The sequence below is a fragment of the Mustela putorius genome, unplaced genomic scaffold, assembly GCF_011764305.1.
Source record: "Mustela putorius furo isolate JIRA1106 unplaced genomic scaffold, ASM1176430v1.1 tig00003909_pilon_pilon_pilon, whole genome shotgun sequence".
Classification (NCBI taxonomy): Eukaryota; Metazoa; Chordata; class Mammalia; order Carnivora; family Mustelidae; genus Mustela; species Mustela putorius.
The window spans coordinates 26,562,849-26,586,573 of record NW_025422057.1 but is presented as its reverse complement, the minus strand read 5'-3'; the positions used below and the strand labels follow the sequence as shown (position 1 = coordinate 26,586,573).

The window sequence follows — 23,725 nt, the reverse complement described above, 5'->3', positions numbered from 1 at the left end:
AGGCAGAGGCTTAACCCACTGAGCCACCCAGGCACCCCAGCTCTAATTTTTCTATTAATTTAAATGAAGAAAACAAAAAAAAACCTTAAGTGGTATAAAATATTATTCCATTAAATACAGCTTTGTTGGGGCGCCCAGGTGGCTCAGTGGGTTAAAGCCTCTGCCTTCAGCTCAGATCATGATCCCAGAGTCCTGGGATCGAGCCCCACATTGGGCTCTCTGCTCAGCAGGGAGCCTGCTTCCTCCTCTCTCTCTTTGCCTGCCTCTCTGCCTACTTGTGATCTCTGTCTGTCAAATAAATAAATAAAATCTTTTTAAAAATTCAAATAAATAAATAAATAAATAAATAAATAAATACATACAGCTTTGTTTAAGAAGGACTACATTTCACTTTAATCACTGCATTGTATACAATATTACAGTTGTTATTATAGTGCATGTCAGGCATGTATGCTATTTCTAATACTATGAATAAACCAATCTAGTTGATGTTAAAGGATTGATTCAAATGAATTACTATGTATGAATTTAACTATGTGATGTATTTATTTAACATTTTATATAGACAGCAGGGTTTCTTAACCTCAGCACTACTGATATTTGGGGCTGGATAATTTGTTGTGGGTGGCTGTCCTGACCACTGTAGAATGTTTTGCAACATCCCTGGTCTCTACCTACTAGATGCCAGCAGCACCCTCCCCCACCTCCCTGAGTTGTGGATACTGAAACATGCCAAACATTCCCTGGAAGACAAAATCCTATTAGGTATCCCAAAAATTTTATTAATTTTTAATATGATCTGAGCTTGTATCTTTGGTCACTATGTAATTTTTTAGATGGCGATATGGTAAAAGAAATTACATCAAGGGGGTCCCAGTTGGCTCAGTCATTAGGTGTCTGCCTTCGGCTCAGGTCAAGATCCCAGGGTCCTGGGATCGAGCCCCAAATTGGGCTCCCTGCTCAGCGGGAAGCCTGCTTCTCCCTCTCTCACTCCCCCAGCTTGTGTTCTCTCTCTCGCTGTCTCTATCAAATAAATAAAAATCTTAAATAAAAAATTACTCCAGCTATGGACATTCTACTGAGGATGCTTGTCTCTCTGCCCCTTGTCTCTACATCCTCAACTGACGATGAGGAAAAGACTAAAAATCAATCACTTGATAAAAAGTGAAAGATCTCCAATTAAACCACCGAACAATCTGCCTGCAGGATATAAGACATTTCTAATGACATCAAGGGTTAGCTGATTCAAAATGTTTTATTTATTTTTTTAAAAAGATTTTATTTATTTATTTGACAGAGAGAGTGATCACAAGTAGGCAGAGAGGCAGATGGGGGTGGGTGGTGGGGGGAGCAGGCTCCCTGCTGAGCAGAGAGCCCAATGGGGGAGTTTGATCTCAGGATCCTGGGATCACGACCTGAGGTGAAGGCAGAGGCTTTAACCCACTGAGCCACCCAGGCGCCCCTCAAAATGTTTTAAATTACAAGTTCCAAAAAAAAAAAGTTACTTTTCTTTAGATTTGGATGATACTGCTCAATTAATACATCAGTACTTTTAGTACACTTTGTCTTGAAGAACTTTGAAATACACACAGAAATTTAGTCAATTTGCAGCCTAAAATCCTGAACTCATGGCACAGATTTTTTTTTTTTAGAGAGAGACAGAGAAAGAGGGAGGAGTGGGGGGTGGGGAGGAAGAAAGAATATTAAGCAGGCTCCACACCCAGGGCATAGTCCAACACAGGGGTCGATGTCACAACTCTGAGATCACGACCTGAGCCAAAATCAAGAGTTGGATGTTGAGCCACCCAGGCACCTGGCACAAATATTTTTTAATCTTCTACATCTGTCGATGAAGAATTCGATTAAAATTTTTAAAAGTTTTTAAATAATCTCTATACCCAATATGGGGCTCAAAGCTACAAACCCCAAGATCAAGAGTTGCATGCACCACTGACTGAACCAGTCAGGCGCCCCAAATCTGACTAGATTTTAAAAAATTCCATCACATGTATGGTGCTCCTGCTTTGTAGGTCAAAAGTCCAGCACTTTCTGTCATTTTATTTTTTTTAAGATTTTTTATTTATTTATGTGACAGAGATCACAAGTAGGCAGAGAGGCAGGCAGAGAGAGAGAGGGGAGAAAGCAGGCTCCCCATTGAGCAGAGAGCCCGATGAGGGGCTCGATCCCAGGGGCTCGATCCCAGGCCCCTGGGATCATGACCTGAACTGAAGGCAGAGGCTTTAACCCACTGAGCCACCCAGGTGCCCCTATTTTTTTTTTAATATTTTATTTATTTATCTGAGAGAGAGAGCAAGAGAGCACAAATGTGGGAAGGGGCAGAGGGACAAGCAGACTCCCCACTGAGCAGGGAACCCAATGAGGGGCTCGGTCCCAGGACCCTGAAATCATGAGCTGAGCCAAAGTCAGAAACTTAACCAGCTAAGCCACATAGGAGCCCCTGTCATTTTAAAACAAAACTAAAGTTTCCCCTCTGCTCATTCTACTACATGGTACAAATTAAAAATATTTGTGCAGTTTTCTGAAGCAGATTCTATAAATGTCGCGGATACAGCTGCTAAAATCATTTAGTATATACCTACAAAGGCTATGAACATTGCCAGTTTATGACGCCCTAAAAGGATTTAATGACAATGACTATAATTATCATGAATTCTTTGCTGATGCTCATTGGTTCAGGTGAAGGTTTACAAAAAAGATTTACTATACTGTTATTTTCAACTTGAGATCTTTTTTTTTTTTAAGATTATTTATTTATTTATTTGACAGAGAGAGATCATAAGTAGGCAGAGAGGGAGGCTGAGAGAGAGAGAGAGGAGGAAGAGGCTCCCTGCCGAGCAGAGAGCCCGATGTGGGACTCGATCCCAGGACCCTGAGATCATGACCTGAGCCGAAGGCAGTGGCTTAACCCACTGAGCCACCCAGGCGCCTGAGATCTTTTTTTTTTTTAAGATTTTATTTATTTATTTGACAGAGAGAGAGAGAGAGTGCACAAGCATGGGGAACAGCTGAGGGAGAGAGAGAAGTAAACTCCCCACTGAGCAAGGAGCCTGATGTAGGGCTTGATTCAAGGACCCTGGGACCACGACCTGAGTAGAAGGCAAATGCTTAACAACAGACTGAGTCACCCAGGAGCCCCATCAACTCAAGATCTTCTTGAAACAAAGGCATGCTTGCCAAGTATTTAATAATTTAAAACTTTTAATTAAAATGAGTTAAATTTGAAGCTCTAAGAAAAGGAAAAGCTTATTTTGTGACCCACTTGCTTAGGTATTTATGTCAAAATAGAAACTTTTCATAAGGGGCAAATAAGCCCTGCCATGGGCTCCCTGTTCAGCGAGGAGTCTGCTTCTCCCTCTCTCTCTGCCCTTTCCCCTGCTTCTGGTCTGTTTCTCACAAAAAAATTAAAATCTTGTTTTTTAAGAAAGAAACTTTTCATAATATCAATAATTAACACTTTTTTTTAAAGATTTTATTTATTTATTTGTCATAGAGAGAGAAGCGAGAGCAAGCACAGGCAGACAGAGTGGTAGGCAGAGGCAAAGGGAGAAGCAGGTTCCCTGCCAAGCAAGGAGCCCGATGTGGGACTCCATCTCAGGACGCTGGGATCATGACCCGAGCCGAAGGCAGCCGCTCAACCAGGCGTCCCAATAATTAACACATTTTTTAAAAAGATTTTATTTATTTATTTGACAGACAGAGATCACAAGTAGGCAGAGAGGCAGGCAGAGAGAGAGAGGGAAGCAGGCTCCCTGCTGAGCAGAGAGCCCAATGTGGGGCTCAATCCCAGGACCCTAGGATCATGACCTGAGCTGAAGGCAGAGGCTTTAACCCACTGAGCCATCCAGGTGCCCCTAATTAACACATTTTAAAAAAAAAGATTTTGACAGAGCATGAGTGGGGGGAATGGCAGAGGCTGAGGTAGAGAGAAAAGCAGACTCCTGACTGAGCCAGGAGCCCTACAAGGAGCTTGATCACAGAACCTCAAGATCATGACCTGGGCCAAAGTCAGACACAGTTTAACTCACTGAGCCCCCCAGGGGCCCCAACACATTCTTCTAATGTGAATCAACATGGAGAAGACTCTAATTGTAATTAACAACACTCGCTAGTGGCAAAAGCTACAAGAAAATTTTAGGAAATGTTTTGTTAATATTGATAAATTTAGAACTGCCATAACTATTTCTGCCATACCTCTCTGAATTTGATATTAAAAAATTTCCTTAATCTGGACAGATGTAGCTTTGAAGTCAAATAAATTCTAAAAAAGATAAATCAGTTTTTGTTTTTTTTTTTAAAGATTTTATTTATTTATTTGACAGAGAGAAATCACAAGTAGGCAGAGAGGCAGGCAGAGAGAAAGGAAGAGAAGCAGGTCCCCTGCTGAGCAGAGAGCCCGACGTGGGACTCGATCCCAGGACCCTGAGATCATGACCTGAGCCGAAGGCAGCGGCTTAACCCACTGAGCCACCCAGGCGCCCCAAAGATGAATCAGTTTTATCAATGTGGATGCAAATGTTAAAGGGAAATGATTTTTAGATATGCAATTCAGTTACTGGAAAACTTTTATGTATTGTGGGACCACAGACAGCCTTGTCACATTCTTTCTCAGGTATAATTTGGTATATGATTCTACTTTTTCAACTGTAAATTCTATGAGATCTAAATATAGATCAAATATTTCCAATGAAAACATATCATCTGAGGGTCGCCTGGGTGGCTCAGTTATTTAAGTGACAGCCTTCGGCTCAGGTCATGATCCTGGAGTTCCAGGATCGAGTTCCACGTTGCTCCCTGCTTGTTAGGGAGTCTGCTTCTCCTGCTGACCTCTGTCCTCTCATTCTCTCTCTCTCTCAAATAAATGAGTAAAATCTTAAAAAAAAAAAAAAAAAGAAAGAAAGAAAAGAAAACATATCATCTGAATTGAAATGTGCTTTAAGTGTAAAAGATCCACCTGACTTCAAAGACTTAATATTTAAAACATACTAAGAATATAAGATATCTCAGTAACAATTTTTTTTTTTTTAAAGATTTTATTTATTTATTTGACAGAGAGAGATCACAAGTAGGCAGAGACGCAGGCAGAGAGAGAGAGAGGAGGAAGCAGGCTCCCTGCTGAGCAGAGAGCCCGATGTGGGACTCGATCCCAGGACCCTGAGATCATGACCTGAGCCAAAGGCAGCGGCTTAACCCACTGAGCCACCCAGGCGCCCTCTCAGTAACAATTTTTATATTAATTATTTGTTACAAAGACAATTTGGGGGCATACTAGGTAAATAACATTTTATTAAAATGATTTCACCTGCTGGAAAATAAAATTATACACGGCTTATAATATAGTTATATTGGACCACGCTGTTTAGAACCCGCCACGAATGCTTCCCGTTACTGCTCTGCTTGCTCTTCCTGTGGTCTATACTTCAATGTAAAAAAATCATTACAATAATGGGGCCCTGGTAGGTTGAAAACCCTAACAGCTGAAATTCTCTTTAAAATGTCTAGTCTTGGGGTGCCTGGGTGGCTCAGTGGGTTAAGCCTCTGCCTTCGTCTCGGGTCATGATCCTGGCGTCCTGGGATCCAGCCCCATATTGGGCTCCTTGCTCAGCGGGAAGCCTGCTTCTCCCTCTCCCACTACCCCAGCTTGTATTCCCTCTCTCGCTGTGTCTCCCTCTATCAAATAAAAGAAATAAAATCTTTTAAAAAAATGTCTAGTCTTCAGTGAATAAATAAATGCTGTACTTGATGGACTGCTGCTGACACTAGCAGGAAGAATTACAACTGAACTTCATCTATGGAATTTACTACCGAGGGGAAAACAACCTCACTAAACTCACTCATTCTAGCAGCTTTTTGTAAAGTCCATCAGGTTTTCTACTTGGATAATCATGTTGTCTGAGAATAAAGACACTGTATGTCTTCCTTTCTAATCTAGATGCCTTATGTTTCTTTTTCTGGCCTAACTGCACTGTCTAGAATCTCCAAGACAATGCTGAATGCAGGCGATGAGAAAAGACATCCCCAATTTGTTCCTAATCTTAAGGAAAAAACATTCAGTCTCTCACCATTTAGTATGATAGCTGTTTTAAGTTTTTCATAGATGTCCTTTATCAGCTTAAGGAAGTTCTCTTCTATTCCTAGTATGCTAAGAATTTTTATCAGGGTTAGATGTCAGATTTTGCATTTATCAAATGACTATAACCAAACAAAAATCCTAAAACAAAACATACTTCTACATGCACATATTATCTCTGGAAGGACACTGAAGAGGTGGGGGAGGGGATTTCCTTCCTCTAGGAGAAAGCCCTTGCTGGAAAGGTCAGACAGAAGGAAGAACATCCACCTTGACTACACAAATTCAAAGGCCCCTACATTCCAGTGGGTAAATGTGCTCAACACTCCTATTTAGTTTAGGGCTTAATGTGGACTCTTCCTTCCTGGAGTGACTTTCATGACTGCACAGGGAGAAGGGAACACTTCAGAAACCATCTGGAAGCAAATACTGATGGTAAGCAGTAGTCTAATCTCTTGGAGCTTTTCAAAGGCACTACAGTGGGAGCACAGCTACCCTGGTCCCACTGCATCTCAGGTACAACATGATTGCACTTGGGCCTTCAGATGTTCTTCCAGTCTCAACTGCAACAGGATTTTACCCTATGAAGTCTTGCCATGGGCTACTACCTATATAATACAAATCAGAAGCTAAGGGAAGAGAGTTGGTACACAGGAAATACAAAGTAAGTAATAACTGACTAATTAAGAGTTAGCCAAGACAGACCTGCTTTTCCCACTTGGATGAAGTGTTATGTGTCTACTCTTGAATAGTCAGTAAATTACCCCATAATCCTTTTTGGGCAGAAGGAGCACAAAAATGCAGTAATCAGACATGATACACTGCTAACATAAGACTTTAACTCATAGTATTTCATTATCACCTATTTATACAGTCAAAAATTTTTTATGTCATCTTATAATTTCTTTCCCTACCAAAAGTCTTCCTTTTTTACCAGGTTAATTACAGTGTTTTAATTGCTACTTGCTACACCCTGCAAGTACTGGTGAACATGCTAAGTCAAAATAAGAAAAACAATAAGCTACTTGATAGAGATGGTTATTTGAGAAAGTCTCATTTCTGATTAAATTAGTTTAGTTTAACCCTAAGCAAAATGATTACAGTTCTGCTCTAATAGCAGAGTTCATCTAGTGTATCTACATTATTTATCATACTCATTGAGAAGAAGGGGCAGATTTTTAAAAAGGAGATACAAATTAATATAAAGTTTTAACAGATGGGGTCTTGGTTGGGGACCACGCAGCCCCTTCAGGTCCAGTGCTGAAAATCATTCGGTTGAAAATGAAAGTCCCAGAGACATCTGCTCAGGGAATCAGCATTTTGCTAAATGTAATCTGTTTAATCTGGGCCAGAATGATGGCCACACATCTGCTCAGGGGTCCTCAGCAGTTAGCACACTAAGTTGTAGCCACAGAGCTGTAGTGAGTATCATTACTACAAGTAGTGCATACTACTACCACTATATACTTTCTACCACCATATAATTTCCCCCACTGTTCTATTTTTAGGGATACTGAAAAGATATTGAATAGTTCGGCATTCAGAGAAGTGCTCCAAGTTGGACATGAGAAGCGAGCATTACACGCAGTTCATATCATGGGGGAAAGGGGGGAAAAAGGCACAACAACTATCAGCAATGATACGGCACTTGTGGTTCACCTATCCCTAGGCTCCTGACTTTGTACAAACCTTCTCTATAAAACCCGGAGCATGACAAAGCTTTTTGTTCCAGCCCAAAAGCAGAGAGGTGTGGAAACTGTCTTTGAAGTTAGCTCTGGGACAGAAACATCTCTGGGCACTATTTGGGTCTTTCAACAATTCAACAGTGGGAGGTCCCAGATAGAACAAGTAAATAAAAACAAAACTAAGTCCACCCAAGCTCAAAAAACTGGATTCAAGCTATAAACTGGGGGAAAAGATCATCTTATTTATGCCTGATGCCTACCAACAAGGTCTAAGAGCGCCTTACCCATGACTTCTTTTTAAAACAACCCTCTTACCAGGATACATGTTTATATAATGCTAACACCTAAGGAAAACCACCACAACCCACCTTCCCTCTGCTTCCACCAAAAATCAATAAAAAGCCTTGGAATTTGGAAGCACCATGAAGAAAATCCAAGTCCTCCAATGTAGCTCCTGTTATTCAAATTATTTTTAAAAAGTTGCCACATATAAAGTACAGTAGTGATAGTCAAAGTTGAATTTCCTATTCTCCCTTGTGAAGACATTTTTTCCCTAATTTTTAAACTAAAGTATAATTTGCATTTGGTAAAATTCACCCTTTTTAATGTATAATCTACAAGTTTTGAAAAATGCACACAGTCATGCAATCAGCACTGCAATCAAGATCAGAATAGTTCCATCACCCAAAAGCTCCTCTGTGCCCCTCCCTCCAATGCCTGCTGACCTGATCTGAGTTCTGTCCCTACAATTTTGCCATTTACAGAAAGTCATATATATGGAATCATACACTATGTAGATGCCTACAGAATAGTTCTGATGCTGTTTCTCTGATACGTCTCTTCTCGGTCCATCTTTATCTCTTCTCGGCCCTCCTGGGTACAGGAACATTTCCAAACCAGTATCACTTATAAATTTCATTACAGTTCTGATCTTGTTGTTGTTTTTTACTTTCAGCCCTAGATCATTAACAAAAATGTTGAATATGCCTGATCTCCTCACTGGCACCCTGCAGCACCCTAAGAAACAAACTCTTCCCCCACACACTACTATTTAGCTTTACATTTGTTTTACCTCTTGCACCAGGAGCTTCTCTTCTATGTTCTTAATCACTTTTCAACTGAGCCAAGACTCTTCAGTATCTCACCTTAAATAATTACAGGAAAACCAAACAGAGCTTTTCCTTAGTCATTTGCAGTTAAGCGTACTTTCTGCAAGTCAAAGATACATACAAGGATCAACAGAGGGCACACAGAAACCTTGAGGTATTACCCTCTAATACGAGCCTAAAAGCTAGACAGGGCTTTGTTCTTCCTAAGATAGTATCCCATCCTCAAAACAATCTCTCAAATATATGCTGTATTAATTAAACTAGAGAAGAGGAAAAAAATGTCAGCGTAATTAACGCACAAAGCAACAGTATGGCCTAATTAATCACCATGAAGAGCAATCGAATAAAATACTATGCATTTTTATGGAGCAATTTAATCTGGCAAGTAATTAATCACAGAAACACTAAGCAAAACAAATGGATTTCCCTTTAAGGAAGTCATATTTATCATCTGTAATGTATCCCAAACTCTAATTTGTTATCCTGACTCAAAATTATCCAGGAGACAATGAACTGTCAGCTTTAGTAGAACACTGATTTCTTGTGAAGAAGAACACTGAGCTTTTCAAATCGAATTACAGTCCCTGAGCACCCAAAGAGCTAAGGGTTATAGGCTGAAGTACATGTCAATAGGCATGGAGGTCTTAACTGTAAGAGTTCTAAATCTAGGTCAGTTTAGTGAAATCCATAAAGAATTGCTAAATGATTCATGAAAGAAAACACTTAGCATTACGAGTGACAATTATGGGTCACAGATATTCTGAAAGCCCAAAGACAGGATCCTCAATAACTGACAACAGGGGGAAACAGAGCTGTTCATCTCAGAACAAGCAAAAGGTGGTGATGAGGGGCAGGTACACCTATCAGTACAGTGAAATTTAACTCAAAGAAATCTTGGCTTGCTCCTTCCTTCCTCCCTCCCTTCCTTCCTTCTTTAAACAATAACCTTTTTCCCTAGGCCCCAACAGTTTCACCAGTTTGAAGAATACCAATAGCTGATTTTTTGAATGGCCTCAATTTTCAAAGACAGAGTGATTGATAAACACTAGCTAAGAAGTGTTGGGCTGGCAGGAAGGGCTACCAAAGATGGCGAAAGTTCCCGCCACAAGACCTGAGCTCGGACAGGAGAACAAAGGCCCAAAAGCAGGAATCTGAGACCCCCGCCCCGGGCTCCTGTGGACCAATGGGATCCCGATGAGCGGCGGGATATCCAAATAAAGGAAACTTGCCAAAAGACCCCTGAGCTTTCCCCAAGACCCCTTAAAAGCCCCGTCCTCCCTGCCTTGGGCGCGACTTCCGCCACTCTGCTTTCCAGAGTGGCGGAACCTCGCCCGAGGGTGCCCACCTCCTCCCGGCGCAACTTTCCTGGCTCCCCTTTCTCCTGAGCCCTGAAACTTCGCCGGAGAGCGTTTTTAATAAATCTTGCCTTGCACCCACTTTGCCTGGTGTTGTGTTTATCTCGCCGGAAAAAACTTTACAAGAAGGTCCAAGAAACTATCTTCATATCTCCTCCTTCCCAGCCACCCTCTCTGCCTGGCTATATTTGAGACTAGAAGAACTGCCCTTTTCTTTGCCAAGGAAGTTCATCATGGCACTTGTAAGTCTTTCCTTTAATATTCCCATCTCTCTCTTTTTTTCCCCCCTTATGTACTCGTCTTAAAGGGCTCTCTCGCACTCTCTCTCTCTCTTTCTTCCTCTTCTTCTTCTTCTTTTTTTTTTTTTAAACCAAACTCCTATAAGTTAAAGCACTTGACAGAGTCCCAGACATTTGCTGGCTGCATCAAAGTGGTTTTCTCTTTACTGACCTGCTTGACCTCCAATGCTGGATTCCATGAAAGCATTTTATACTTATTCAACTGTACAGATAAAGTCAGGCTTTTCACACTTCACCCTGACTGTACACCCAACTGAAAAAAAGCTGTTGTAGATATCTTATTTGGCCCAGGGCCTTTTCCTCCAGATTTTAACCCTTACTTTCCTCTCCAAACCTTTTTGCTTTATTATCCCTGGCTTGCAGCTACAACTTGTTTCTGAACTCTTCCACTCTGCCCTCAGTCCGTTTCTCTTTTGGAGAATCTGACATTTTTGTTCAGTGGTTCTCTGAAATGCAGTCTCTGAATTGTCCTGTGGGCTCCCTCCATCAGCCCAACAGTAACAGAAGTACTGTGACTTCCAGCCCATTCCAGCTCAGGCCCAGTTAGTTTCCTGAATACCCACCTGTCTAAGAGAGCAGACCTCTATAGATCTATATTCAACATATATTCACTGAACACAGGCACTGTGTTACTGAGTTAGACCTGGATTGCTGCCTGTCTTCAAAGAGGTCACAGCATAGTAAAGAAGGCAAACAGACAAGCAGATAGTTACTACTGTAGATGGCTAGGCCTGGCTCTATGGATGAAGCAATAATCAAGGTGTACTACTTTAGGAGGTATGCCGACAAGCTAGGGAAGAACATCCAAGGCAGGGAGAAAATGTGTGTATGTGTATATAGGGTTGAGAGTATGAAACAGTTTGTCCAGAAATCTGTAAGTGTCTCTGTTTTGTCCAGAGAACTCAAAGTGGTCTGGCATAGCGGCAATGAAGACAGAGAGCCCAGAAAGCATACTAAGAATGGAACTGGGGACACCTGGGTGGCTCAGTCAGTTAAGCATCTGACTTCGGCGCAGGTCATGATCTCAGGGTCCTGGGATCGAGCCCTGCATCAGGCTCCCCGCTCAGGAGGATGTCTGCTCATTGCTCTCCCTCTGCACCCCCCCAATTGTGTTCTCCCTAAATAAAGTCTTTTTAAAAAAAAAAGAATGGTACTGTATGCCATGCTACAGAGCTTACATTTTTTTAAAAGATTTTATTTATTTATTTATTTGAGAGAGAGGGAGAGAAAGCGACACCTAGTCATGGGCAGATAGAAAGGGAGAAGTGGACTTCCTGCTGAGCAGGGAGCCTGACTTGGGCAGATCCCAGGACCTTTGAGATCATGACCTGAGCCAAGGCAAATGCTTAACCAACTGACCCACCAAGGTGTACCCAAAGCTTAGATTTTATTCTGCAGGTGTTGAGGGAGCCAGTGAAGGAAACAAACACAGGGAAAAGAACAAGAGAGAGAGAAAGTGGCACAGAAGATTAAACTTTAGCCTTAGAGAATCCAACTGATGAAGAAATGGGGAGAATGAGTAAATTAACTGTGGTTTATTTACATAATAAAATACTGCTCAGCAACAAAAGGGATGAACCACTAGATACCAAATAGTTGCACATCCACATTCATAGCAGCATTTTTCACAACAGCCAAAAGGTGGAAATGACCCAAGTGTCCATCAGATAAACAAATAAGCAGAATGTGGTTTATACATACCATGGAATGCTATTTAGCCTTAAAAAGGAAGGGAATCCTATCACATGTTCCAACATGAATGAACTTTGAGATCATTATGCTAAATGAAATAAACCAGTCACAAAAAGACAAATAGGACTCTAGTTATATGAGGTATCTCAAGTAGTCAAATTCACAGAAACAGAAACTAGAATGGTGGTTGCCAGGGACTTGGGGGAGGGGAATCTGGGGGGAACTGTTGTTTAATGGGTATACTATTTCAGTTCTGCAAGATGAAAAGTTCTGGAGATCTGTTGTAGAACAATGTAAATACACTCAACACTACTAAACTGTATACCTACAAACAGTTAAGATGGTAAATTTCATATCTAACTACAATATAAAAGTATTTTTAAAAAGGAATGAACTAATATACACAAAGTGGATGAAATTCGAAAAGATTATATTGAATGTAAGGAGATAGGCACAAAAGAGGATCCACTGCATGATTCTGTTTGTATGAAGCTCAAAACAGGAAAAACTAATTAATGGTCAGAGAAGTCAGAAAAGTGCACAATTCTGGGGACTTTTTGCAGTGATGGAAACATTCTAAGTCTTGATCTGGATGATATTACATAGGTATATACATAAATAAAAAGTCCAATTACACATCTATGATTTTGCACATTTTACCATATTTAATACTACAATTACAAAGAAACAAAGAAAAAAAAAAAGAAAGAAAAGAAACACCCCTGGGTGGCTCAGTGGGTTAAGCCGCTGCCTTCGGCTCAGGTCATGATCTCAGGGTCCTGGGATCGAGTCCCGCATCGGGCTCTCTGCTCAGCGGGGAGTCTGCTTCCTCCTCTCTCTCTCTCTGCCTGCCTCTCTGCCTACTTGTGATCTCTCTCTGTCAAATTAATAAATAAAATCTAAAAAAAATATGAATAAATAAAATCTTAAAAAAAAAAGAAACAAAGATAGGTTTTCAGTTAGTTGGTAACATTTTATTTATGTTTATGTCTATTTATGGTAACATTCTATTTATAAGCCAGGTGAGTGGCTCATAGATACTCATTTTAGGATCAAGCTTTATTACAAATATACATTAATATCATACTCTATAGAATTTATTGAATAGTTCACATATTTTTAAGTAGGAAACTAGGGGTGCCTGGGTGGCTCAGTGGGTTAAAGCCTCTGCCTTTGGCTCAGGTCATGATCTCAGGGTCCTGGGATCGAGCCCTGCATCGGGCTCTCTGCTTAGCCGTGAGCCTGCTTCCCTTCCTCTCTCTCTGCCTACTTGTGATCAATGTCTGTCAAATAAATAATAAATAAAATCTTTAAAAAAGAATATTATTTTTTTAAAAAAAGCAGGAAACTAATTCTGATTAAATGGGCAAAAGAAACAGATTTTAATCCATCTCTAAATCCCAAATAGTAAATTATCCCATAAGGAAGATGATATACAGTCAAAACTCTGGTCAGAAATCTTCCACTCCCTTCTACCCAGACTGAGTTCCAACTATAAGTAGGTAATCCTGCTGCCTTTTCAGCAGTGTCACCAACATAAACGCAGGAGAGGAGAGACCAATGAGAACCAACTGTATCTGGAACGTCCTTAAGATTGAGAATTTTCATCATATGAAAATAATGTCAAATGAGAGAGAAATTAATGTTCATTGGTATACAGGGCAGTGAAAATACATTATCGCACTCTGTGTTTGACATCCCACTCACATGTTATTGGTTTAAAAGAAATTATATAGAAACCAATTAGAACAAAAAATCTCATTAAACCACTTACAATAGGAGCCCACTTTGCTATAGCATGCATAATATCTGGGCCCCAGGGAGAAATGTATAATCGAGGTAAAATTAATCAAAACCTACATAAAAAGAACAGCAAGAGACAATTTAAGAGAAAATCTTTCTTCAGTGTTAGAAATTCCTGAAGTCTGATCACTGGGTGCCTAATTCTGCTTATTATTATCTTCTACTATGTAACACTATATGTATAATTAGGCTGATATCACAGTAAAATGACAGTAAAATGCAGACACAATTCATTTAACAATTAATGTACTGAAGCTAAAAATTCTTACCATGTCATTAATTGCCAGCTTAAAACGCTGCCTCAGTTTCAGCTGAGGTTGATCACACACCTTCTTTAAGAACCCAGGGGAAATGCAATGCACAAGGCAAGGCTTGTTTAGAGGAGAAATAGCAGGCAGCAGTGAATTTCACACTTTTCTATCCCTGTGGACCCTAACTCAGAAGAGCCTTTACTGTGACCACCAAGCTTACTACTAATTAAAAGAGGAAACAGTAAAGAGCATCTTCTTTCTTAGTAAAGCCCTCCCACCTGACCTCACTCCAAACCACCTCTTCATTGTTCTCTACCTGTTAGGTTCTAATTTCTTAGTATAAGAAGAACTAAGGCTTGCTGCGATCTTTTTCCTTCTTCTTCCCCTTCCTTTTCTAAAAACTTAATTTATTTATTTCAACTGGTAAATCCCTCTCCTGGGGTTTTAGGAGAGTAGGAGGACAGAGGAAGATCTGAACCATTCTATGAAGGTTGTCGTCCCTGATTTTTCTATAAAAGGATTTTATTTTTCTAGTCTGGCCCTGGCTGATGATTCCCCACCCACAGATTTTTCTTCACAAATTTATTTTTTACAAAGAGCTTTGCAGTTGATTCTTAAGGAGGTTTTATTCCAGTCTTTGAGGCCATTTTATATAAGAGCAGCAAGCCAAAACCCAGAAAGGGGAGAAAATATTCCCAAATCATCCACCAAATCAGTAGCAGAGGCAGGATTAGATCAAAGCATCTGGACAAAAATTTAGAAGGCATATTTATCAAATGTGCTGATGATACAAAGCTGCAAAAGAAAACTGATACATAGAATGACATAATCAGGACTCAAAAAATATCGTGATAAACTAGAATGACGAGCTGCAAGGAACAAGACACATTTAATATGGCTACAATCTCATTTAGAAGAATATTATTTTTTTAAAAAATACAAAAAAGGAACGATCAACTGGAGATGTTCAGGTGATTCATGACACAGTAACAGTAGCTCTGAATGGTGAGATTTTAGAGAATTATACTTTGTTCTTTGCACTTCTCTGCATTGATTAAAATTTCTAATAATGAACAAGTAGCATTAAAACAAACAAACGGTTGCATGGGTGACTCACTTGGTTAGGTGTTGGCATCTGACTCCTGATTTCAGCTCAGGTCATGATCTCAGAATCCTGAAATCAAGCCCCACATGGGGCTCTGCATTCAGTGTGGAGTCTGCTTGTCCTTCTCCTTCCCCCTCTACCCACTCTGCGCACGAGTGTATGCGCACTCTATCTCTCTCAAGTACATAAATCTTTTTTTTTTCTTTTTAAAATTTATTTTTTATTTATTTTCAGCATAACAGTATTCATTATTTTTGCACCACACCCAGTGCTCCATGCAATCTGTGCCCTCTATAATACCCATCACCTGGTTCCCCCAACCTCCCATCCCCCTGCCATTTCAAACCCCTCAGATTGTTTCTCAGAGTCCATAGTCTCTTATGGTTTACCTCCCCTTCCAATTTCCCCCAACTCCCTTCTCCTCTCTAACTCCCCATGTCCTCCATGCTATTTGTTATGTTCCACAAATAAGTGAAACCATATGATAATTGACTCTCTCTGCTTGAATGATTTTACTCAGCATAATCTCTTCCAGTCCCATCCATGTTGCTACAAAAGTTGGGTATTCATCCTTTCTGATGGAGGTCCATAGTGTATATGGACCACATCTTCCTTATCCATTCGTCTGTTGAAGGGCATCTTGGTTCTTTCCACAGTTTGGCGACTATGGCCATTGCTGCTATAAACACTGGGGTACAGATGGCCCTTCTTTTCACTACATCTGTATCTTTGGGGTAAATACCCAGTAGTGCAATTGCAGGGTCATAGGGAAGCTCTACTTTTAATTTCTTGAGGAATCTCCACACTGTTCTCCAAAGAGGCTGCACCAACTTGCATTCCCACCAACAGTGTAAGAGGGTTCCCCTTTCTCCACATCCCCTCCAACACATGTCTCCTGTCTTGCTAATTTTGGCCATTCTAACTGGTGTAAGGTGATTATCTCAATGTGGTTTTAATTTGAATCTCCCTGATGTCTAGTGATGATGAACATTTTTTCATGTGTCTGATAGCCAAAGAGGTAAAGGATCTGTACTCGAGGAACTACAGAACACTCATGAAAGAAACTGAAGAAGACACAAAAAGATGGAAGACCATTCCATGCTCTTGGATCAGAAGAATAAACATTGTTACAATGTCTATACTGCCTAGAGCAATCTATACTTTTAATGCTATTCCGATCAAATTTCCACTGGTATTCTTCAAAGAGCTGGAGCAAATAATCCAAAAATTTGTATGGAATCAGAAGAGACCCCGAATCACTAAGGAAATGTGGAAAAACAAAAATAAAACTGGGGGCATCACGTTACCTGATTTCAAGCTTTACTACAAAGCTGTGATCACCAAGACAGCATGGTACTGGCATAAAAATAGACACATAGACCAGTGGAACAGAGTAGAGAGCCCAGATATAGACCCTCAACTCTATGGTCAAATAATCTTCGACAAAACAGGAAAAAAATATACAGTGGAAAAAAGACAGTCTCTTCAATAAACGGTGCCGGGAAAACTGGACAGCTGTATGTAGAAGAATGAAACTCGACCATTCTCTTACACCATACACAAAGATAAACTCAAAATGGATAAAAGACCTCAACATGAGACAGGAATCCATCAGAATCCTAGAGGAGAACATAGGCAGTAATCTCTTCGATATCAGCCACAGCAACTTCTTTCAAGATATGTCTCGAAAGGCAAAGGAAACAAAAGCGAAAATGAACTTTTGGGACTTCATCAAAATCAAAAGCTTCTGCACAGCAAAGGAAACAGTCAAGAAAACAAAGAGGCAACCCATGGAATGGGAAAAGATATTTGCAAATGACAGTACAGACAAAAGGTTGATATCCAGGATCTATAAAGAACTCCTCAAACTCAACACACACAAAACAGATAATCATATCAAAAAATGGGCAGAAGATACGAACAGACACTTCTCCAATGAAGACATACAAATGGCTATCAGACACATGAAAAAAAAAATTTTAAGATTATTTATTTATTTACTTGACAGACAGAGATCACAAGTAGGCAGAGAGGCAGGTAGAGAGAGAGAAAGAGAGAGAGAAAAGGAAGCAGGCTCCCCTCTGAGCAGAGAGCCCAACGTGGGGCTTGATCCCAGGACCCTGGGATCATGACCTGAGCTGAAGGCAGAGGCTTTAACCCACTGAGCCACCCAGGCACCCCAAGTACATAAATCTTTAAAGCAAATAAACCACCACTCGAACACCACTACCAACTTAATAATTTAAGGATGGGGGAAGAGGTAGCTTGACAGCAGTTCACTTCAAGTTTTAGTGGGACCTAAGCTTGTAATGGACCAGCAACACAATTCAGCTGCTGAAAAACTAATGCAATTGGAGCCTGCAAATACAATGTGTCCAGATCCTGGGTGCTAATAGTCTCCCACTAACCTAAACTACTCCAAGCATATCTGGATCCAGCTCTAGGTGTCATTCAATCCAATAAACATTTACTGAATGCTTATTTGGGATGAGACATGTCCTAACCCCAATACTTTAGAAGGTAAACTGAGAAGTTAGAATGTGTCTAAAAGACAATCACAGTATGCCAAAGATTTTAAGACCATGACATATGATGAACAATTGAAGGAAGAGAGGATACTACAGAAGAGTAGGAATAGGTGTTGCACCTGAAGGTTCAGGTTATAAAGAGGAATATTCCAACATAAGGAAGAGATTCTCATCATTTTAAAAAAGATGGTTTTTTAAAAATTAATCTTTACACCCAATGTGGGTCTTGAACTTATAACCCTGAGATTAAGACTTGCATGCTCCACCAAATGAGTCAGCCAGGTACCCCAAAATTCTCATCATTTAAAAAACTGAATAGTCTATAGCCTAAAATATTATGCACTATTTCACTAAGTGTTCAAGAAGAGGTTGGATATGACCCCAACAAGTAAGATATATGACTTGGGAAGGAGACCAGATTAGATGGCCTCTTCAGCTCCATCAGCTTTCAGGGTTCGGTGGTCCTGGCACTGCTATCTGCAACACTGAAGTCCAGTAGAAGAAAGGAGGTATGGCACCTGGCATTCTGGTATAAATCTGATAATTTAGAGCGATTATGCTCCTATGAGCCACTCCTGTTTTTGTTTACGACATTCAAAGAAAACCAAAGTTTCATCTGCTGAAGAGATGCCTATTATGTTTGCTGATAGGATAATATACTGCTACCCCATAGTAATGGCTTCCTCAACCCACTAGTAGATTAACAATCTACTGTGTTCTACATGGTTAGAAAACCAAAGTTAATTGGCCAGAGTTCCAGACCGACTTTTAGGAAAGAAAAAATGGAGAAGGAAAATTAATGGATAAGAGAAAGAACTGCCCACAATTTTAAAAGACTCCTTTTTTAAGTGTCCTAGATATGGGATGGAAAGAAAGAAATTAGGAACCTGAATTATGCCTATTGATCCCATTTGTGGCTAGGATTTATAGTAGTTACAATTAGAAACCAGCATTTTGTGAACTAAGTCATGATTAAGTGTCTATACTTTCTAGCAAGAGTTCCTTTTGAAGAAGGAAAAAAGAAACCAACCATTTCTCAGGTGAAAATGAAACTTTTTGTCTTACCCTGGGATCAATAATAATTAGGGAGCAGCACATCCCTAAAGAACCAAGGACAGCTGTACCTGCAAAAGCAGGCCATCTCCAGAGAGCCAGAGGATGAGAAGAACTGGCTGGGAAAAAGCAAAAGCCCAAGAATAACAGACTTTGGACTGCTAGACTCTAGCCCCTTCCCACCCCAATGACCCTACTATAAAATATGTCAAATACCTTTCTTCCTGACCTACAAAGACAGAAGCAGCAATTCTAGGTCACCTTGACTGCCCCTTTGGTTCTCAACTCCTAGCATTTAGAAAGAGTTGTAAAGACCAGGAAGCAGTTAACAGAAACAAAAGAATAAAGAAACGCTCCTAAAACCAGAGGGTGTTTCTTTCTTTCTTTTTTTTTTTTTTAAAGATTTTATTTTTTTATTTATTTGAGAGAAGGGGAGGAGAAGAGGGAGAAGGACAAAGCAGACTTTGTGCTGAGCAGGGAACCTGATGTGAAGCTCAGTCCTGAAATCATTACCTCAGCCAAAATCAAGAGTCCTATGCTTAGCCAACTGAGCCACTCAGGCACCCCAAAACCACGGCATCTAAAGAAAGGATCCCAAGTCAATCTCACACAAACACACCAACCACACTTCCTCTCACTCATTCTTTCTCTGAGTCTCTCTCTTCCCAGGTTTTTGATGCTTACCTATTAAAAAACTGAAAAAAGCATAGGGTGAGAACTACTGACTAAAAGATTAGCAGAATAAAGGACATACATCACATGAATCATCTCAGATACCCATAAAAAAGTCAATGCTAAGTTTAAAACCTAATTTACCACATCACAAAATTATAGGTATGAGATCCAATTAACTGTTAGTGGGACAACTGCAACCAAAGGTCTTTGCTGTGTAGATACACATCTAGAGACACAGAATGAATGCAAAGAATGTTGTCAGACTGAGAACCTAAAAAGGAGAGAATTTGGGGGTCATTCACTCACACACAAGGGCTAGAACATTCTGACGGAAACTCACAATCATACATTTCTTCTCCAGTGCTCTCAGCAATTTCATCTGCAACTGTCTGCTTAGAATCAAGCCCTTTCAACTTACCTCAAGGCCCAGGCCTTTTTTTTTTTTTTTTTTTTTTTTAAGATTTTATCCATTTAGGGGCGCCTGGGTGGCTCAGTGGGTTAAGCCGCTGCCTTCGGCTCAGGTCATGATCTCGGGGTCCCGGGATCGAGTCCCACATCGGGCTCTCTGCTCAGCAGGGAGCCTGCTTCCTCCTCTCTCTCTCTGCCTGCCTCTCTGCCTACTTGTGATCTCTCTCTGTCAAATAAATAAATAAAATCTTTAAAAAAAAAAAAAAAAAGATTTTATCCATTTATTTGACAGAGATCACAAATAGGCGGAGAGGCAGGCAAGGGGGGGGGTGTGGAGCACAGGAGAGGGAGCAGGCTCCCTGCTAATCAGAGAGCCCAATGCAGGGCTTGATCCCAGGACTCTGAGATCATGACCTGAGCCAAAGGCAGCCTTAATTCACTGAGCCACCCAGCTGCCCCATGGCCTGGGACTCTTATTTACTTCTAGTCACAAGAAGCAGCTATTCTAGTATCAAACTGGCTCAGTCATGAATATAGTCCCTCCAAACCACTTCCAAAATGGTCAAGTAAGTACTTGACATAATTCATTAAGAGAAAAAAATCAATGCAATTAACAAGTAAAAAGACTCACTGTTCATTTTCTACAACAACATTCAAAGGTCACCAAATACATATATAAGATCTCTTCCAACTAACTCACCATTACAATTTTTCTCCAGCTGGCTATTATAATCCTATAAAACCCTAGCCTTTACAAAAGGCGAAGGCCCACACCCGGGAGGCCTCAACTGACACTCTCAGAGCATGCACCCAGAACTCACTAAACAGGTACTTCTATTTTACAGCCCAATAGCTTGATTCAGGATAAAGGGCTGAGCTCAAGGCTGACTTCTTTCTCCTAGAAGTCACACTCCAGAAACAGTCCTTTATCTGAGCCAACAAAAATAGGCCACAGTCAGCAAACCCTACATTGCTGGAAGAAAATGAGATGCAAAAGATGGGGCACAGGACAAGAATATTTTGCACAAACCAACACTGACTCTGGACATAAATGCACACACCTAACAACTCCTTAATCCACTCCACATCAAAGTATTGTGTCCTTCTCTCAAAGCTATATACCTCCAAAACAAGTGTTTACCAATCAGTGCTGCTACTTTTGCACCATACTCTTTCTTTGTTAAAAAGTTCAACATGGAAGCATCAAGAGCCAGTGAGATCTCTATACATTTTGAGCTGTAGGCTAGTAGCTCACCAAAGAATGGAGCAGGATCTAGAATGCTGTGTTTAACACCCACGTGTGAGAAAATCTCTCACAAAGAGATGTATCTAAACTCTAAATACAGACTTTTTCCCCACTCTCACCTAGTCTTAGCTCCAGAGATGATAAAGTGAAGAGAATTAGGATCCTGTTTCTAATGCACCCTTACATTCTCAGGAGATACATGAAATTCTCCTTTTTAGTGTACTTTTAGGCAAATAAAGTTTACTATAGTGAGTGTTGCATGTGTATGTTTAGATAGAGCTACATAAGAGTGCTATTTCTATATCTCACTGGAATTTAGTATAAATCTAAACAATTTCAGGGGCGCCTGGGTGGCTCAGTGGGTTAAAAGCCTCTGCCTTCGGCTCAGGTCAGGATCCCAGGGTCCTGGAATCGAGCCCCACATCGGGCTCTCTGCTCAGCGGGAAGCCTGCTTCCCCCTCTCTCTCTGCCTGCTTCTCTGCCTACTTGTGATCTCTGTCTGTCAAATAAATAAATAAAATCTTTTTTAAAAAATCTAAACAATTTCTTTTAATGAGTTTTATTTTATTTTATTTTATTGAGCCACCCAGGTGCCCCAAATCTAAACAATTTCTAATTCTAATAAGATATATATGGTAGGCCCTACAGCAACCTCTAATCAAACAACTAAAAAAATAGTGAAAAAAAATCATTAAAGAAATTGAAGTGCTACATTGGAAAATATTCATTTAAGAAACCAGTTAATAAGGTACAGAGGAACACAAAAAACATGAGACACCTAACAAACTAAAAGTGAAATGGCAGACATAAGTCCAGTTATATCAATAACAACATTAAATGTGAATGCAATAAATAACCCAATCAAAAGGCAGAGATTAACAGACTAGATAAGGTAACCAAGATCCAACCATATGCCATCCATCAGACACATTTTAGATTCAAAGTTACAAATAGGTCAAAAGTAAAGGAATGAAAAAAAGATATGTCATGACAGAAATGAAGGCAGAGATAATTCAACAATAAAAACTGGGCACTGGAGCCCATGGCCGCCTCACTGGAGCATGGCAAACCAACCAAGGGGAAGCCCTTTAAACTCCTAGGAATTCTGTATGCCAAAAACATTCCCTGTGCACAGGATTCAATACTGTATGGCTCATTGGAGTCTGCTGTGGCTGGTCCTGGACATTGAGAAGATCATGTGATGTTGGCGTAGGAGGATTTATCTTGGTGACTTTGGGATGTTGGTTCCTTTTAGGTATAATTACACAAAGCTAAGAATCCTGGAAGAACTGCCAGAGAAAGAATTAAAAATAAGATTTTATAGGAAAGTACCCACCTTGATCCTGAAAGAAAACAAACCAACAGCAATAGTAGCAAACGAGCAGTTGCCTCTGATGTCAGGTTGTAAATAATACCATTCTGTATCTCTGGTCCCTTCTAGGTCCACCTAGTGCCAAGGGAACTGAATAAAGCTGGATATGGAAGGGAGTTGCTTTCTAGAATGAAGTCCCATGCAGATCATCAAAATGAAAGCTGGTAAGACCTCCAGACTTGCAAAGTAATAACAATTTTTTTTTAAAGATGATAATAATGAACACTTACATAGCAGTGACTGTGCTAGGTATTGACGGTGTGCCAGGTACTACTCCAAGTGCTTTACATATATTGTCATTTAATCATCTCAGCAATGACCCACGTTCCATGAGGAAACTCAAAGCAAAGAGTGGTTTAAAAATGTATCCAAAGTAAGTGGTAGAGCTTAGACTCAAACTCAGAGAACCGAACTCTATATAGAGTCCCTGCTCTTAACCACTACATTGTGCCATATCTTAAATAAACAGAGCAATGAACAAACCTAAAAACAAAACTGAACAGAGACATACAGAAAAAATGTGGAGTCTCAAATTCTATACTCAACAGTTAATTCAGCCTGATTTCAATTAACAAATCAGAACTGTGGTTAACTCAAAAAAGGAGAGTGGGTGCTGGAATAGACACATGCAGAAAAGTGAATCTGGAGCTTTACCTTACACCATATATAAAACTTTCCTTAAAATGTATCAAAGACCTAAATGTAAGAGCTAAAACTATAAAACTCTTCAAAGGAAACATAAGAAAGCTGCAGGACTTGAATTGCCAATGATTGCTTGGATGACACCAAAAGCATGGCCAACAAAAGAAAAAAACAGATAAGCTGGACTTCATCAAAATTAAAAACTTTTATAAATCAAAGGACACAGGGGCGCCTGGGTGGCTCAGTGGGTTAAGCCGCTGCCTTCAGCTCAGGTCATGATCTCAGGGTCCTGGGATCGAGTCCCGCATCGGGCTCTCTGCTCAGCAGGGAGCCTGCTTCCCTCTTTCTCTCTCTCTCTGCCTGCCTCTCCATCTACTTGTGATTTCTCTCTGTCAAATAAATAAATAAAATTAA

The 23,725-nt window shown here is 40.3% G+C and overlaps 1 protein-coding gene and 1 pseudogene across 2 annotated transcripts in view; one reads left to right on the top strand and one right to left on the bottom strand.

Annotated features, from left to right (window-relative positions):
• ARMH3 (armadillo like helical domain containing 3) overlaps nucleotides 1–23,725 on the bottom strand; it is a 182,551-nt gene that overhangs the window by 50,177 nt on the left and 108,649 nt on the right. The gene's annotated exons all lie outside the window — the stretch shown is intronic.
• On the top strand, nucleotides 22,340–22,705 carry LOC123388697 (annotated as a pseudogene).